Source organism: Drosophila suzukii, unplaced genomic scaffold, assembly GCF_043229965.1.
Source record: "Drosophila suzukii unplaced genomic scaffold, CBGP_Dsuzu_IsoJpt1.0 scf_5, whole genome shotgun sequence".
In the NCBI taxonomy this organism is placed as follows: Eukaryota; Metazoa; Arthropoda; class Insecta; order Diptera; family Drosophilidae; genus Drosophila; species Drosophila suzukii.
In genome coordinates, this window is record NW_027255937.1 from 1,227,092 (window position 1) to 1,245,424 (window position 18,333).

At 41.5% G+C, this 18,333-nt stretch overlaps 1 pseudogene; it reads left to right on the forward strand.

The window, feature by feature from the left end:
* Positions 1 to 8,190: 8,190 nt before the first annotated feature.
* On the forward strand, positions 8,191 to 11,612 carry LOC139354957 (NADH-ubiquinone oxidoreductase chain 6-like; annotated as a pseudogene).
* Positions 11,613 to 18,333: the final 6,721 nt, after the last annotated feature.

Sequence of the window (18,333 nt, forward strand, 5' to 3'; positions counted from 1 at the left end):
GTCATGTTGAACCAATTGTGGTCTGTCGCTATTTTAATAGACTTAACATTTTTTAAATCATCTGCATACAGTAGACACTCTGACGATAGACAGAACCTCACATCATTAATGCAAAAGATGAAAAGAAGAGGTCCCAAAGCACTCCCCTGAGGAAGGCCAGAGGTTGCCAAACAGGAATCCGAGAATATTCCATTAATATTCACTCTATAAAGACGATGGTGTAAATATGATGTGGGGTCACGCAGCCGCAGCAGCTAATTAACTCAACTCGATCTCTTATATTAATTGCATCGCGAAAGGTAGCTCTCTCTATCTAGCTCTCTTGTTTTTTGTGTACTTGCATTCTTGGGCTCAGCATTCGGCTGGCTGTCCCTTTGTAAATGTAGTACGAATTCTGATCTCGACATTAAATGCACTCTCGTCTCGCCTGCTGTACTCTCTCTCGCTAATAAATTGTTAACAAGCCTAAAGCAACCTCAAATTCGTATTTTAATTTAGCAATAACTAATAAAAAAGCCTATTAGTTCAACATTGGTGACCCCGACGTGATTTGTGCATAAATAATACTAAGTGAAAATCATATAAGTCTATTTATTGACTTTTTTATTCTTGCGGCTGCGGTGCACTGGCGGAGCAACAATAATAAGGCCTTAAGTGCAGTGAGCGCTATAAATAAATAGCAGTTGGTGATTGCGGAAATTTACATATAAGGCGCAAAATCAGCTATACGTAGAAGCGTACATAGCCAAGTAACGGGCTGTTATTCCCTCGTTTGCTTTGCGCTCATCTTCCTGCTGAAGCTGAATTTCGGGCATTACGTCTGCTGTTGTTGTTGTAGCCATGCCTACGGGAACTTTTGGAGATGTTACCGCTGATGCAAGCAGGGCAATATTTTTAAAGCGCAAGGCAACCACTTTATTTAATAGAGTGGATCGCTTAGTGGATTCCCTATCAAGTGCGGCGTTAACTTCATGCGACGAATCCGGTCTTCATGTGAGGTTGGAGTTGATTGATGAGCTTCAAGAGTCATTTAAAAAGGTGCTCGGTGAGCTCGAAGAATTGGATTTCGAGGAAATTGAAAGTGATTTAAGTGAGAAATTTGATGACATTCTCGTAATTCTGAAGTCATCGGTTCGATACGAAATTTCAAAGCGCGCCTCACAGCTTCTTTCGCACTCAACTTTTGCTGACGGCGTCACTCCGGGAGTTTTCGGCCCCCAGCAGCGTCAGCTTCGACATAGGGCAGCATTGCTGCCCCCACTGGAGCTTCCAAAATTCGCTGGAGGTTTTGCAAATTGGTCTGACTTTTATTCTATGTTTACCACGATCATAGATAGTCATCCGGACCTCACCCACGTAGAAAAGCTGCAGCATCTACGATCGTGCCTGAGGACCGCAGCGTTGGAAACTATTCGCTCATTGGAAATTTCGGATGGCAACTACGCAATTGCTTTAGATTTGCTGCAAAATAGATTTGATAATCGACGTTTGGTTTTTCAGACACACTTTACTGAGATCCTGGGACTTAAGGCGGTGCAGAGTGGTTCCCTCTCGACACTTCGGGAGCTGTCCGATAAATTCAACGCTCATATTCGTGCTCTCAATGGACTGGGCACGACGGAACAAATCGCAGGATGCATCGTCGTCCAAGTCCTGTTCCAAAAGTTGGATCCGGCAAGTCAGGCAAAGTGGGAAGAGCGTTTAGAGGATCCTGCCTTCGTCAATTTAATTCCTACGTGGGAGTCAATAGCATCATTTCTGGAGCAGCGATGCAGGACGTTGGAGACTATGGATTTCGCCATGGCAAACTATGCGCCGGGCAATCAGGTGGGAAGTAACAGAATACCTAATGCGCGTAGATCAGCATTTGTTGCCTCGAATGCTAACTGTTGGATTTGTATATTCTGTAATGATACGGGGCATTCCATTTCTTATTGTCAGAATTTTAAAATCCTGTCTCCTGCGAAATTGTCTTAAGGTTGGTCATCAAGTTCGGCAATGCAACTCCAGTAGTTGTCGTGCATGCGGATCTAAGCACCACACTCTGCTTCACCTGGGAAACTCACCTTCCTTTCCTTCACAAGAAGGAGCACAGATTCCCTCTGCACTGCCTTATTGCGCAGGAGTTTAGTAATGATATTGTGCTCTTAGCAACGGCTAGCGTTTTAGTAAAAAACCGTTCCGGGGTTTTCGTTCCCTGTCGAGCTCTACTCGATTCGGGCTCCCAACTGCATCTAATAACGTCCCAATTCGCAAATCAGCTTCAAGTAAAGAAAATAAAATCTTCAGCATCTGTAACTGAAATAGGAGATTCCAGTTTTGTGACGGACGGTCACTCGGTCAATATTACGATTCCGAATACTCAGCCAACATTACCGCGGTAATTGCTCCGAACATTACAGAGCGACAGCCTAGCTTCAACGTCGACATTGGCAGCTGGAACTGTAAGGACCTTTTTCATAGGCTGGGATAAAACTCAGTCCGGCCAGGGTCCTCTACAGTTAAATTTGTAGAAAAGTATTGGGACGAAACTGGACGGGGAGTTGCCGCGGCGATTTGTGGGGAAAGGAGGCCAGAGTATCCGCGTTGCACCGAGTAAGCAGCTCTAGCGCAACACGGCACTCGAAAGGTATAGTGGAGGTAGGGGCAGCTCCCGGCGAAAATACTAACGAAACGAGCGGCGTAGCCGATCCCTGAGAAAATACCAACAAAACTGGACGGCGTGGCCGTTCCCCCTGGATGTGCGACTCACAAGCTACTGGGGTAGGGGGGGTAGGGATCCGAGGGGAGGATGGCCGGAGGCGACCCTTCCCTGTGCTCCCTGTGGTCGATCGAGTGGTCGTTTGCACTGAGTAAGCTTCTCTGGCGCAACACGATTCCCGACCGGCACAGATCACTGCACGTGGCTCGCGACTACCTAAACCGTATTTGGGGCGGGGTTCCCAGGAGAGGGTGGCCAGAGGCGATCCTTTCCTATGCTCCTTGTGGGCGATCGGGTGGTCGTTTGCACTGAGTAAGCAGCTCTGGCGCAACACGATTCCCGACCGGCACAAATCACTGCACGTGGCTCGCGCCTACCTAAACCGTAATTGGGGCGGGGTTCCCAGGAGAGGGTGGCCAGAGGCGATCCTTTCCTATGCTCCTTGTGGGCGATCGGGTGGTCGTTTGCACTGAGTAAGCAGCTCTGGCGCAACACGATTCCCGACCGGCACAAATCACTGCACGTGGCTCGCGCCTACCTAAACCGTAATTGGGGCGGGGTTCCCAGGAGAGGGTGGCCAGAGGCGATCCTTTCCTATGCTCCTTGTGGGCGATCGGGTGGTCGTTTGCACTGAGTAAGCAGCTCTGGCGCAACACGATTCCCGACCGGCACAAATCACTGCACGTGGGTTCCCGAAAAATGCACAAATTCACACGGACACATACTTCTTCATTCTCTCTTGTCTTTATTATTCGCTAGTACTACTACTACTACCCCTACTCGCACTCAGTCTGATCGCTATTGTCTGTCCCACTTACTCCTTGGATCCGGCGTGCCGACGCTCGTGCCGCTGTACCACTCCGGGTTGAAGTCCGCTCCTAGGTCTGATCGCCTTGGCTGCCATTCGAGAATGAGAGCGAGCTTCCGCCCTTGCGGCCGCATGTAAGCCCGGCTTGCCGGGTTTCTTCGTTTCCCAACACAGTTTCTTATCGAACCTCCCGCCTATCGCTATCGGCACTATCAGCTGTTGGCCCTCGGTCGACCAACACTGGGTGGTTTTCCAGCCCTGGTGCGCGCAATATTTAAATCGGATAGGCTTAGCTTCTAGTTTGAACTTAAATAAATTGCCTTCGTGGCGTAACGACTTATATTATAATTATATTATATATTATAACTTATAAATAAATGGCCTTCGTGGCGTAATCTCCAATTGTATGCCTTCGTGGCAGAAAGAATAAAAATGGCGAAATGTGGAGGGTGTGTTTCACGCATCCTCACACCCCCCCCCTTTCTTCGGCGTGATTATGGCGGAGGGAAACGATCACCTCCCGCCCGGCGGTGACAGTGACTCGGAACCGATGACCCACGATCTGGCGCAGGTAGCGCACCCTCCGTCGATCCTGCTCCTGGATGGATGCGACTAGGGCTGTAGGCAGTCGTCGCTGGAAGGTGTCTACCCTCCTCCATAACTTGTCCAGCGTCCGGACACTCCCGGAGGGCTTGCAGGACCTCATCCTCCTCTTCCCTGCTGAGGAACAATTTCAGGTCCGGTTCCCAGCCCAGCTCGCTTGGTGCGATCGTGCGGCCGGGAGTTTGCGGTACGGAGCGCGCAGAGGTGCCCAGGCCCGGCAATATTGGGTGCGGCGATCGCTGGCTGTGCGGTCGAAACATCCCTTCCGGGGTTCGTGGGGAGCTTTGCAAACGTCCGGGCGTTCGTGGTAGCGGACTGGTGTAGTGGCTTCCACCTCCTGGGGGTGACGTCTGTCGCGGCGTTCTGGGAGATGCCCTCGGGGGCCGCTCTGGTGGTGATCCGGGCGATGCCTCTGGTAGGGCCGGCGGTGGCGGGCCTACGAAACCCTGGGGAGCGTTTCCTCCGACTCCTGGGTCCTGGCCAGCAGCGGGTCCTGCGTCCTCCTCGTTGGCGTCGTCCTCCTCCTCGTTGGCTTCGTCCTCCTCCTCGTTGGCTTCGTCCTCCTCCTCGTTGGCTTCGTCGGAACCGTGCCCGGAGCTGAGTCTCCTCCCAGCGTCGGCTTCCCCAGGCTCTGGGTTGACGTAGCCGCCGTAGTCCTCCCAGGCCCGGTTAGCTTCGTCGATGACCGGCTGTTGGGGCGCGCGAAGTTGCCCGGCTCCAAAGCGACCGTCCATCGCCACGGAGGAGTCATCGGAAGACATCGGGCTTCCCGAGGGTCATCGTTCGGCATCCCACCGGCATTGCTCAAGGTAGCCGGGTGCGAACGCGTGGCGCTCCTGGCTCTGGATCCAAGCATCCACCGAACGGTGAACTGTTGCCGTCCCCGGTTCGCCGGATTCGAAGACCTGCAGCCGTGCCAAACGGGCCACCGTGGGTGCTGTTGGGTCGTCGTCCTCGTCCCCCGATGCTCCAACTGCAAACGCCGCAGGTGGCTCGCCGCTAACTGCGATGCTTGCGTCCGGCGACCACGGCACGGTGGAGATGGAGTCGCCGTTACGAGCTTCGCGTGACTGGAGGCTGAGGATTGGGCTGAAGCTGGGTGGTGTGGGGCTCCGGTCTGACAGGACCGAGTCCCGGCTGGGGGGTGCGCCGTCGTTGGTATCCGTGTCCGAGTCACGGTGGTCGACCGGTTTGTAGACCCCTGCGACGAAGTATGGGTAGAAAGGCTCCATCCTGTTGTTGTAGTTCCGATCTGTAAATTGCTAGAATATTAGCCTAGGCCTACGTTCCTTACTGGCCCTGCCTGAGTGCGAGGATCGACTTATCTAGTGGGTACAACTCTCAGCTTAACCTAGTTTTCTACTAAAGTTATTACTACGATGCTTTGGGTACATTCGTCGACTCCCTTATGTTGGGAACGCGCTCTTTCCGGTGGCTTCTTCCGGGTCCCCTAGTTGGTCACTGCGTTGGTGGTACTCCTTCAGGTCGCCTACTCCTGCTGTTCGCCTCTTCCTGTTTTTCTTATGTTGTATTCTGACGATATTCGGGGAGAGGAACTTCAGCACCTTAAATGGCCCCGAGTACTTAGGAGCAAGCTTCGCGTTAAAGCCTTCGCTGGCCTTTGACAGGTGGTGGAGGCGGACCATAACCTGTGATCCGAGCTGAGGTCTCCACTCGCGACGTCGCAAATTGTAGTGGCGGCCTTGTTCCTGAGAAGCCATCTGGTTGGTTTCCAGCGCAGTGCGGGAAGCTTCCTGAAGTCGTTTAGCTCGCTCAGTGGGGTCCAACAGCGACGAGTGTAGACCAGGCGTGACCACATCAAAGAGGGCCCCTGGCAATCTGGGTTCCCTACACTGCACCAGATAGGCGGGGCTGAAACCGGTGCTATCTGAGATGCTCGTGTTTATGGCTAGCGAGATCTCTGGCAGTAGCTGATCCCATGTCCTGTGATCCTGGTCCACGTACTGGGCTATCATTGTCTTGATGGTCCGGTTTGCCCGTTCGGTGGGGTTCTGCTGCGGGGAATAGGGAGCTGTGTATTCCAGTTTGATGCCGTTAGTGCGACAGAATGTCTTGAAACCGCGGCTGGTGAACTGCGTGCCGTTGTCGCAGATCAAAGCGGGATATTATCCTTTCCCGAAATCCAAACTCCAGTTGGGCGGCTGTGGCCTTCTTTAGGGGTATGATCTCGACCCATTTGGAAAAGACATCTATAAATACGAGCAGCATGGTATTCCCTCGTCGGGTCCGAGGAAGAGGTCCAACGAAGTCGGCTCCGACGAGCGCAAATTGCTCCGTGGGATGGCGGGTGAGCATTTTGCCCGCCGGTTTGCGTTGACTCACCTTGTATTGTTGGCAAACCAAGCAGCTGGTGACGTACCGCACAACGTCTCGATGTAATCCCGGCCAGAAATATCGTTGGGCAATCCGTCTGCGAGTCTTCCGGATGCCCAGGTGACCAGCAGAAGGGTGGTCGTGGCATTCCTCCAGCACTCGTTGTCTCTGCTCCCGAGGCACGCAAAGCTTCCATGGGTTGCTGTTTCCCACGTCTGAGGTGTGTCCGATGTGTCGATACAGCTGTCCGTGATCCAGAGTGTAATCCTGAAACTTTCCGGGGCGCCTCTGGACTTATTCTTGCATCCTCCGGATCCATTTGCACTGAGTTCCGTGTTCCGCGAGCAGCTGAAGCATCCCTAGGGGTTGTCGGGAGAGGGCGTCGGCGACAACGTTGTATTTGCCCTTCCGATAGAGGACGGTAAACTGGTATTGTTGCAGCTCCAGAGCCCACCGGGCTATACGGCCCGTGGGGTTTTTAATCGAGTTCAACCACTTGAGAGCGAGGTGATCCGTAATCCCGTCAAACTGGTAGCCCTCCAAGTAGCAGCGTAGCTTCCGCGTGGCCCAAACTATGGCGAGGCACTCCTTTTCGGTAGTGGAGTAGTTTTCCTCGGCTCGCTCGAGGCGTCGACTTACGTAGGCGATGACCTTCTCCTCTCCATCGATGCTCTGAGTGAGGACTGCTCCAAGTCCTGTATCCCTTGCATCCGTCTGAAGCTGGAACTTGTATTCAAAATTTGGGCAGGCCAGTACCGGTGCGGCCGTTAGTCTGGCTTTGAGTGTCTCGAATGCCTGCTGTTGGGGCTCCTCCCAGCTCCACTTGACCCCCTTCCTGAGGAGTCGGGACATGGGCTGAACGACGGAGGCGAAATCCTGGACGAAGCGTCGATTCCAAGATGCGATGCCCAAATGGCGACGGAGTTCCTTGACGTTGGTTGGCGGGCGTAGTCCCTGGATAGCAGCTATCTTATCTGGGTCCGTCCTGATGCCTTCTTCGCTGATCAAGTGGCCTAAGTATACCAGCTTTTTCTGGAAAAACTTGGACTTGCCTTGATTCAGCCGAAACTTTGCTTCCCGCAGTCGTCGGAAGACTTCCCTGAGATTCCTGGCATGTTCCTCCCACGTCGCCCCGATGACGATGATGTCATCCAAGTAGGCAAAGGCGTGGGGTTCCATATCCGGCCCGATGACGCTGTCAAGGGCTCGCTGGAACGTTGCTGGGGCAGAATGCAGTCCAAAGGGCATGACTTTCCAGTGGAAGAGTCCACGCCCAGGGACGGTAAAAGCCGTGCATTCGCGGCTTCCTTCCGCCATAGGGATCTGCCAGTATCCATTCTTAAGATCCAGCGTTGAGATGAACCGGGCGTTCCGTAGCCGCTCCAATATGTGGTTGATTCGTGGGAGTGGGTACGCATCGGGTATGGAATGTGCGTTGAGTTGTCGATAGTCGACGCACATCCGCATATCCCCTGTCTTCTTCCGCACGAGCACCAGCGGGGCACTGTGCAGGCTACGGGAGGGCTCGATTCGGTCGTCTCGTAATAGCTCGTCCAACTCCAAATGGAGGCATTTAAGAATAAATCATTTGAGCCTTGTTCAAATAAACTTTTGTCAGGGTTAGGTGTAGCATAAATACTGAATGTATTGTTATTTGAGCGTAATGAGTCGTTTGCGTGAAGCAATTCGTCCAAAAACACCAGAATTATGGGCAACAAATACTCTTGGTTTTTGCATCACGATAATGGCCCGGCTCACATTTCACTCGTTCTTTGTGACCATTTCGCCAAAAATTCGACGCATATCGTTCGGTAACCATCGTGTTCCCCTCATTTGACTGCGTGTGCCTTCTGGAAATTCTTAAAACTGAAGGAACGTATTTCGACGTGATTGGGAAGAGAAATTATATTTGACTTTTGGACTATTTGGCATGTTTTGAGGATTGAAAAAAACAAGCTTGCTTGGAATGCCTAACGGGAAGTAGCAGAAGAGTGGAAGTGCTAGAGAAGATACGCTGCAGAAGCCCAGTAGGAACCAGTAGGAAAAATTTTAGGTTCTGGCGAAAAGAACTCAGATACGTTGTGCTAATAATTTATTATTATTATTATTATTATTATTAAAGGTATCTTTTTAAAAAACCAACCAGTAAAAATATCGATCTCCAACGAGCTCTCCATTGAGGAGTCTCTACATTCCACCAACACCAGCTTCTTGGCAGCTAAAGCGGAGCTGGAAGACGTGCTGGTGGAAGACGTTCCCGAGGAATTATATTCCTACACAAGTACAAGTACACAATAACTAAATAAAATGTGTGTTTCCATAGGAAAAAGCTTGTCCGCTAAGAGCTGGAGGAGCCATTGCCAGAATGCTGCGTGACTTCCTGCAGCACCCAATTCGGATCCCACTCCCTTAAGGCCCATAGGAAAACGGAGCAGAGCCGAATGCTGGACGAGAAGGAAGCTTTAAACTACTTTTTTACATAAATAAAAACATTCGTTGAACATTCAGAGGTCTTGTTACAAATACTTTAACATCTTACAACAAAAAAATGGCTCCAACTTATAAAAACCCATTGTGGCTGATAAACTGGCGCATATATTAAATAAAAAACTTTTTCTTTGTAAGGGAAAGGACTAAAAAATTTTTTTTTTTATTTAAAATGTTAAAAATTTTTTTTTGCGAAATCCGTTCGGTTTGTAAAAAAACGGCCCTTATGTTTATTAAACATACAATAGAAAATAAAATTAATTAAATAAAATAATATTTATTTGAATGTAAATTGAGCATATATACAGTATAATTGTGTCAACATAAAAAAGCATAAGGGGGGCGATTCCGATTAAAAACAAGGAAGAACGCTATAGTCGAGTACCTCGACTATCAGATACCCGTTACTCAGATAACAAACTTTAAAATAAGTTAGCCGCGCACTTTGTTCTCTATCCCTTGCTCTCATTTCTCGGCTCTGGTTTTGTTTCAGCCAGCGCCAAGAATGAGAAAGCAACACATAAAATAGACAAAAAACATTTATATTTATGTATGCTTGCTAAACATACACAATTTTAAGGCACATTCTGTATTTCAAAATATTTGGTTGAATAGCTTTGTTCGAAAGAATTCTATTTGCTGCGGATATTAGATTGCAATTTTTTACATCCACACATGCATAAACACATACATGTATGTATGTATGTATGTATGTCGTTTTCTGGCTCTAGTGTCAAGGCTTGTCCTAACTACTTTGGTTTGAGAGCATTGGACTGAAAACGGAAAAGTTTTTTTGGGACAATCTATAGGTATTTATTAAGCTAATTCATATTCTTTGAAAGAGATAAATAAAGATGTACAGATCTTTAAAGGTTTTTGCCCGTCAATGGGACAAATGGATAAATGGTTCATTATTCAATAGAATAAGTTAGCCGCGCACTTTGCTCTCTCTGAGCGCCGGCAGGGCTTTTTTCTTTGCCGCTAAGTTCGGCCGGCAACTATTTACACACATACACGCGTAAAAACATTTCGCATTGTCTGGCTCTGACGTCATTGCTTTTTTCTTTGGAGGTTTGTGTGCGTTAGAGTGAGCGTAGCAAAATTATTTTTTGCGTCAATCGATAGGTATTGACAAGACTAATACATTTCAGTTAAAATTTTCTATCTACCATCAAAACTGCAGGAGCCACAGTTTTGGGCGGTTTGTGGGCGTTAGAGTGGGCGTGGCACTCTACTGAAACAAACTTGCGCTGCGCAGGAGTCTCAGGAATCTGCGTGCCTAATTCCAGTATTGTAACTCTCATAGTTTCCGAGATCTCAGCGTTCATACGGACAGACGGACAGACGGACATGGCTAGAGCGACTCGGCTAGTGATCCTGATCAAGAATATATATACTTTATGGGGTCGGAAACGCTTCCTTCTGCCTGTTAAATAAATAAACTTATTCTTCTAAATGTTAAAACCAATAATAATAGTGAAATTACAATATTTAATAAAAATAAATTTTTATAATTATTATATTTATTAACTCTTTCTCTAGCTAAAATTATTAAAGAACAAATTCATAAACTTAATAATACTAACCCATAAGAAAGTATATCACAACCTAAAAAGTAAGAAATTTCAGATCAATAATTTATAAAATTATTTATTAATAAAAAAATAAATCTAATAAAAAACAATATAATTTGAACCATTCAGTATATATTATTAATAAAACAAACAGGAGTTAAAAATAATAAAAAAAAAAAATAGTTTTTAACATATTATATAATTCTAAAAGATTGAAAATAATCATTAACATGTGTACAAATTATAGAAACTAAAATAGATAAACCTAAAGCTCCTTCACATACTCTAAATGTTAAAAATATTATTCTAAAATAAATAAATAATATAAAAAATAATATTAAAACAATAAATTCTAAACTTAAAAGTATTGAAAGTAAATGTTTTCGATTAGAAACAAAACAAAATAGACCTAAAATAAATAAAATTCTAGGTAAACTTCAATATAAAATTATAATCATTAGTTTTAACAGTTTAATAAAAACAGTGGTCTTGTAAATCCAAAATAAGATTTTTTCTTTTAAAACTTCAAGAGAAAAGAAATTTCTTTTTCATTAATCCCCAAAATAATATTTTAAATAAACTACCTCTTGAAATTATTCAATTAACATTACATTCTTTAATTATTACTACTTCTATTATTTTTGAAATATAATCCACCCATTAGCTTTAGGTTTAACTTTATTAATTCAAACAATTTTTGTTTGTTTAATTTCAGGTTTAATAACTATAAGTTTTTGATACTCATATATTTTATTTTTAGCAGGTATACTTGTATTATTTCTTTACGTCACATCATTAGCTTCTAATGAAATATTTTATTTATCTGTTAAACTTACTTTATTTTCTGGGTTAATTTTATTTATTATACTAATTTTATCTTTTATTGTTGACAAAACTTCTATCTCATTATTTTTAATAAACAACGAATCTATTATTAAAATAAATTCATACTTTACAGAAAATTCTTTATCATTAAATAAATTATACAATTTTCTTACTAATTTTATTACAATTTTATTAATAAAATTTTTATTAATTACTTTAATTATAGTAGTAAAAATTACTAAATTATTTAAGGGACCTATTCGAATAATATCATAATTAATGAATATACCTTTACGAACCTCCCACCCTTTATTTAAAATTGCTAATAATGCTTTAGTAGATTTACCAGCTCCAATTAATATTTCAAGATGATGAAATTTTGGTTCTTTACTCGGATTATATTTAATTATTCAGATTTTAACTGGATTATTTTTAGCTATGCACTACACAGCCGATGTTAATTTAGCTTTTTATAGAGTTAATCATATTTGTCGAGATGTTAATTATGGTTGATTATTACGAACTTAACACGCTAACGGTGCATCATTTTTTTTTATTTGCATTTATCTGCATGTAGGACGAGGAATTTATTACGGTTCATACTTATTTACTCCAACTTGATTAGTAGGAGTAATTATTTTACTTTTAGTTATAGGAACAGCTTTTATAGGGTATGTTCTACCTTGAGGGCAAATATCATTTTGAGGAGCTACTGTAAATAGAAACCTTTTATCTGCTATTCCTTATTTAGGAATAGACTTAGTTCAATGAATATGAGGAGGATTTGCTGTAGATAATGCTACTTTAACTCGATTTTTTACATTCCATTTTATTTTACCATTTATTGTTCTTGCTATAACAATAATTCATTTATTATTTTTACATCAAACAGGGTCTAATAATCCTATTGGATTAAATTCTAATATTGATAAAATTCCCTTTCACCCTTATTTTACATTTATCAATTGCAATTTTAATAATTTTACCATTTTCAGATTTAGCGTCGCTTTGAATTTTTTGTCTATTCTGTGATTTTTTGCGAGTGTTTTGTGTTTGTTTATTAACAAAGCTTAGTCTAACCGCTGGGTTAGTGTGTTTAGTGTTTTTTACTAGATCTCCCAGTGATTATAGTTATTTTAACATTTATATTAGATTTGTTTAATCTACTAGCTTTGTTAGTGTAATTCTTATACTCACTAAACTTGCTAAAACTCTTCGATTCTCACTCTCTCTCCCGCTCTATATTACAACTGTAACTTAAACTCTCTCTGAACCTGCCAAATTTCTGGTAGACTTTTGGTGTGCTATTCTCTTGTCTCTCTCTCTCTCTCTCTCTCTCTCTCTTGCTTGCTTTACATTGTAACTGTTCCTGCGTAAAGTTGTCAGTGTCCCACAAGCAACGCTCAATCGATAGAAGATTTTTTCTCTCGTGCTCTCTTACGTTTAAATTATTACGCGATCTCGCGCTCTTATTTTTTTCGTGTTTTGTGCCTTTGTGGTTTTGGAATTTGATCCCAGTGCCAAATTTACTCGAGGTATTTTTCATATATTATTCTATTTTATTTAATCTCCTTAAAATGGCTCTTGTCTGCTCTAAGAAAAATTGTACTCTTTCGTCTTCAACTAAAGACCCTTTTATTTTCTGCTGGCTCTGCGAGTCGATAATGCACGTTAAATGCGCAGGATTTACTGGTAGAGTCAAAGACTTTATTGATCAGAATTCTGGACTCATGTGGTCATGTGGATCCTGCAAGGAAATGGTTGTTGAGATGAGCGGCTTTATGAAGCAGACTCGAGACAGCCTTTTGAATCTCTCTGGTGCTTTTAAACAGCTCAATGAGGGGTTCAATTCCGTTTGTGCCCAATTTAATAATAAAAAATTACTAACTGAGTCGCCTAAACGTAAAAAAACCAGCTCAGCGGCAGTTCATACGGTCACGGTATCCACCCCAAATCCGAACTTGGTGGCTGCAGCAGTCTCTGTTGACACTGTGGTAAGTGAACCTACTGCGCCTATGGATACAGCTGTTTCAGGTGAAGTCACTGCTTCTCGAAGTCGGGTGGTAAATAAACCTTCAGTGCCGACTACGGTGCCGACCGTACCTATAGGTACAGAAGTTACCGTTTCTGGCTCTCAGCTTAGTGAGGTGCAATCTGCTGCTGGGGGTCGTAAGAAATTATCAGTTGTTCCACAAAGAAAACAATTATTTGTTTCGAGATTCACTCCAGATACCACATCTGAGGATGTTTTGGAATTTATTCGTGAAAAATTCCCATCCGAGAATATTTCAGTGGAACAATTTAGATTTTCATATGCTCGTAGTATATCGTCGTTTAAAATATTTGCTCCGCCTGATGTGTTTAAGGTACTACTTTCTGAAAGCTTTTGGCTTAATGATGATTTAGTAATAAAAGAATTTGTTCCCAATAAACCGAGAACAAATAACAGACCTTCCACGGCGCCAAAAAACTAAAAAGTTTATTTTTGGCCTACCAAAATGTTAGGGGACTAAATATGAAGCTACCCAAGCTTTATGCTGACTCCTCTGCATTTACTGCTGATATTTTGGCTTTTACGGAAACTTGGTTGAAGCCAGAGATATCTGACAATGAAGTTCTGTCAAACAATTTTAATGCCTATAGGACCGATCGCTCCTCACGTAGGGGAGGCGGTGTGCTGATTGCCGTTAGCACTAGCCTAACTTCCGAGAGAATTCACTCTGATACTCCTAATGAAATTGAATTTGTTAGTGTGAAAGTTTCCTTGCAATCATTCTCAATATTTGTTACATGCTCCTATATTCCACCTGGCTCTGATTTAATAATTTATGAGCACCACCTGTCTGCGATAAAATCTGTTCTATCCCTTCTTTCTAACAGTGACCTTTTGATTGTTTTGGGTGACTTTAATCTCCCTGGTATTTCTTGGTCTCCTCCTACTGACTCACTAGTCGCTATACCTCTATCCGCCCATGATTTTGTTGATGGTCTTCTAGAATTATCGTTACAGCAAGTAAGCTTTATACGGAATTCATTAAATAGACAACTAGATCTTGTGTTTGTTTCAGACCCGTCTGAAGTCACGGTATCTAGAATTGACGCTCTTGTTGTACCTGAAGACCGATATCATCCAACAATGGAATTGACAATCTGTTTCCCATGCGTTGATACCCTCTCTCCTTTAGTTTCTCAAACTAAAGTGAGATGTTTCCGAAAATGTAACTTTAAAAAACTTAACGACATGATTTCTCAATATAATTGGACAGAATTGTACAATTGTATGGATATTGAAAGCGCCACTGAACACTTCTATATAGTGTTAAATATCTTTTTTAATGAATGCGTTCCTGATAGGTTTCCTTCAAAGACAAACAGGCCACCTTGGTTTACCAATGCGCTTCAAAGACTTAAAAACCTTAAGACAAACACTTATAAAAAGTATAAGAAATCGGGTAAGCCATCTGATTTTTCGAAATATGTGGTGGCTCGATCGGATTTTAATGTTCTTAATATTTATTGCTATTCTATGTATTTAAGTCGATGTAAATTTGAATTTTCAAATGATCCGAAGCAGTTTTATAACTTTGTCAATGCCAAGCGTAAGTCGTCAGCATTGCCTTCATCGGTACGTTTTAACTCAATGGAGGCATCGACGGATTCTGAAATTGCTGATTTATTTGCCGAGTTTTTCCAAACTACTTATAGTTCGGCTGCTTGGTCAAATTCTAACTACCCTAATCCCTTAAATAAGGCAAATTGTATCTTTACCCCTGAAATTACGGAAATTTCTCTCGTAAGAGACTTAGAAAAAACAACGCCAACTTATTCTCCCGGTCCTGATGGACTCCCCGGGTGTGTGCTTAAGTTTTGTGCGTCAACCATATGTAAACCGATTCTTAAACTTTTTAATTTGTCTATTTCATCGTCAGTTTTTCCTACTATCTGGAAGGACTCTTTTATCATTCCACTTCACAAAAAGGGTGCGAAGGCGGATGCCCAGAATTACAGAGGTATTTCTAAATTGTCGGCAATTCCTAAAGCATTTGAACGTATTATTACTTCTCATTTGCAACATTTATGTTCCTCGCTAATATCACCGTGTCAGCATGGTTTTGTTAAGCGAAGATCGACTACCACCAACCTTCTGGAATTGTCATCTATTGTAATAAATGGATTTAAGAATAAAATGCAGACTGACGTTATATACACTGATTTTAGTAAGGCCTTTGACTCTGTCAACCACTCTCTTCTCTTATTCAAATTAAATCAGCTTGGGTTTCCATGTAATCTATTAACTTGGATTTCAAGTTATTTGAATGGTAGGACTCAGAGGGTTATATTCAAGAACGCTGCCTCAAAACTGATCTATGTGACATCTGGAGTGCCTCAGGGTAGTCATTTGGGCCCTTTGCTGTTTACTTTGTTTATTAACGATCTTCCCTCTATCATAACACACTCTTGTGTACTAATGTATGCTGATGATGTTAAGCTTTGTTTATCACATAATGATATAGCGTCGGGTTTCAACTTACAGTCAGATATTGATTGTTTTCAGGGATGGTGTGAGTATAACCTTTTAAATTTGAACTGCCTTAAATGCAACGTTATGACTTTTCATAGAGGTACTCCTACTTTTGTTAGTTACTCTCTTCAAAATACGCCACTCGACCGTATATATTCAGTTAATGACTTAGGCGTTCTTCTGGACCCAAAACTTAAATTTGACTGCCACATAATGTCCACTGTCAGCAAGGCCATGAGTGTTCTTGGGTTTATAAAGCGTTGGTCAAAAGAATTTGATGACCCTTATACAACCAAATTATTATTTACCTCCCTTGTCCGTCCTATTTTGGAATATTGTTCTTCGGTTTGGAGTCCACAATACCAAGTGCATATTGACCGTATTGAGTCGGTACAAAAAAAATTTCTTCTTTTTGCCCTTCGTAGTTTGAACTGGGATCAAAACATAAGGCTACCTTCCTATCAGAGTAGATTACTATTGCTTAATTTACCTACCCTTGCAAATCGTAGAACAATGCTTGGTACTATTTTTATGCAAAATCTTATAAGAGGTGATATTGATTCTGTAGAACTTGTAAACCGCCTAACTTTCAATGTTCCTGTTAGACTAACACGAAATTATTATCCCCTAAATTTGCCACGATGTACATCTAATTTTTGTCTGCACGAGCCCTTTCGCGTTCTATGTAATAATTATAACAACCTTTATCATTTAATTTGCACTTCAACTTCTATCCCGGTATTAAAAACTAATATTTTAACTCATTTGCTTCATTCTTAGATGCTTCTTTTATTTTCATTTGTGTCCCGTCTCTATTTGTTTTTTGTATCTTCCTCGCGAACTCGTATTTTTTGCCCAAATTGATAAAAGGGCCCCGCGCGTAACAAGCACGTGCTTGGTGTCGTTGGGCCACTTGTTTGTACTGCTCGTAGTGCATCAACGTCCATCATATATATAACTTAAGAAAATTCCGAGGAATTCAATTTATCCAATTAATTAAATTTTATTTTGATCTATACTAGTAACAGTAATTTTATCAACTTGAATTGGAGCCCGTCCAGTTGAAGTACCTTATGTATTAATTGGACTAATTTTAACTGTTATTTATTTTATATATTATTTTATTAACCCATTAGTTACAAAATGATGAGAAAATTTATTAAATTAATATAATTAGTTGATGAGCTTGAATAAGCATATGTTTTGAAAACATAAGATAGAATTTAATTTTCTATTAACTTTACTAAAAATAATTCATTATAATAAAGAAAATAATAAAATTTTAAAACCAATAAAAAATAATAAATAATTTAAAGAAAAAGATAAAAAACATTTTCATGCTAAATATATTAACTTATCATAACGAAATCGAGGTAAAGTACCCCGAGCTCAAATAAATACAAAATAAATAAAAGTTAATTTTACATAATATAATAAATTAAAAACATCATAACATCATAAAATTACACAAAATAATATACTTATAAATAAAATTCTAGCATACTCTGCCATAAAAATTAAAGCAAATCCTCCTCTTCTGTACTCTACATTAAATCCAGAAACTACTTCTGATTCTCCTTCAGCAAAATCAAATGGTGTTCGATTAGTTTCAGCTAATGAAATAGTTTATCAAACTAAAGCTATAGGAAGTAAAATAATTAATAATCATATGTAAATCTGATAATGAAAAAAATAAATTATATTATATCTTCCAATTAAAAAAATAAAAGATAATAAAATTAAAGCTAATCTAACTTCAAAAGAAATAGTTTGAGCTACAGCTCGTAACCCCCCTAATAATGCATAATTAGAATTAGAAGACCAACCTGCTACTATAACAGTATAAACCCCTAATCTTGTACAACATAAAAAAAATAATCCACCTAAATTAAAAGAATATAATTTAACAAAAAAAGGTATACATATTCAAACAACTAAAGATAAAAATAAAGAAAAAATTGGAGAAATATAATATCTTAAATAATTAGATAATAATGGATAAGTTTGTTCTTTTGTAAATAATTTAATTGCATCACAAAAAGGTTGAGGAATTCCTATTGATCCAACTTTATTAGGACCCTTACGAATTTGAATATAACCTAAAACTTTACGTTCTAATAAAGTTAAAAAAGCTACACTTACTAATACACAAATTATTAATAATAAACTTCCAATTAATGATAAAACAAATTCTATATAAAACAAGCACTATATGTAATAATAAACTACATAAATAAATCTAAATTTATTGCACTAATCTGCCAAAATAGTTTATTTAATATTAATAATATGCATATTATAAAATATAATTATTTTAATATTTGGTCCTTTCGTACTAAAATATTATAATTTTTTAAAGATAGAAACCAACCTGGCTTACACCGGTTTTAACTCAGATCATGTAAGAATTTAAAAGTCGAACAGACTTAAAATTTGAACGGCTACACCCAAAATTATATCTTAATCCAACATCTAGGTC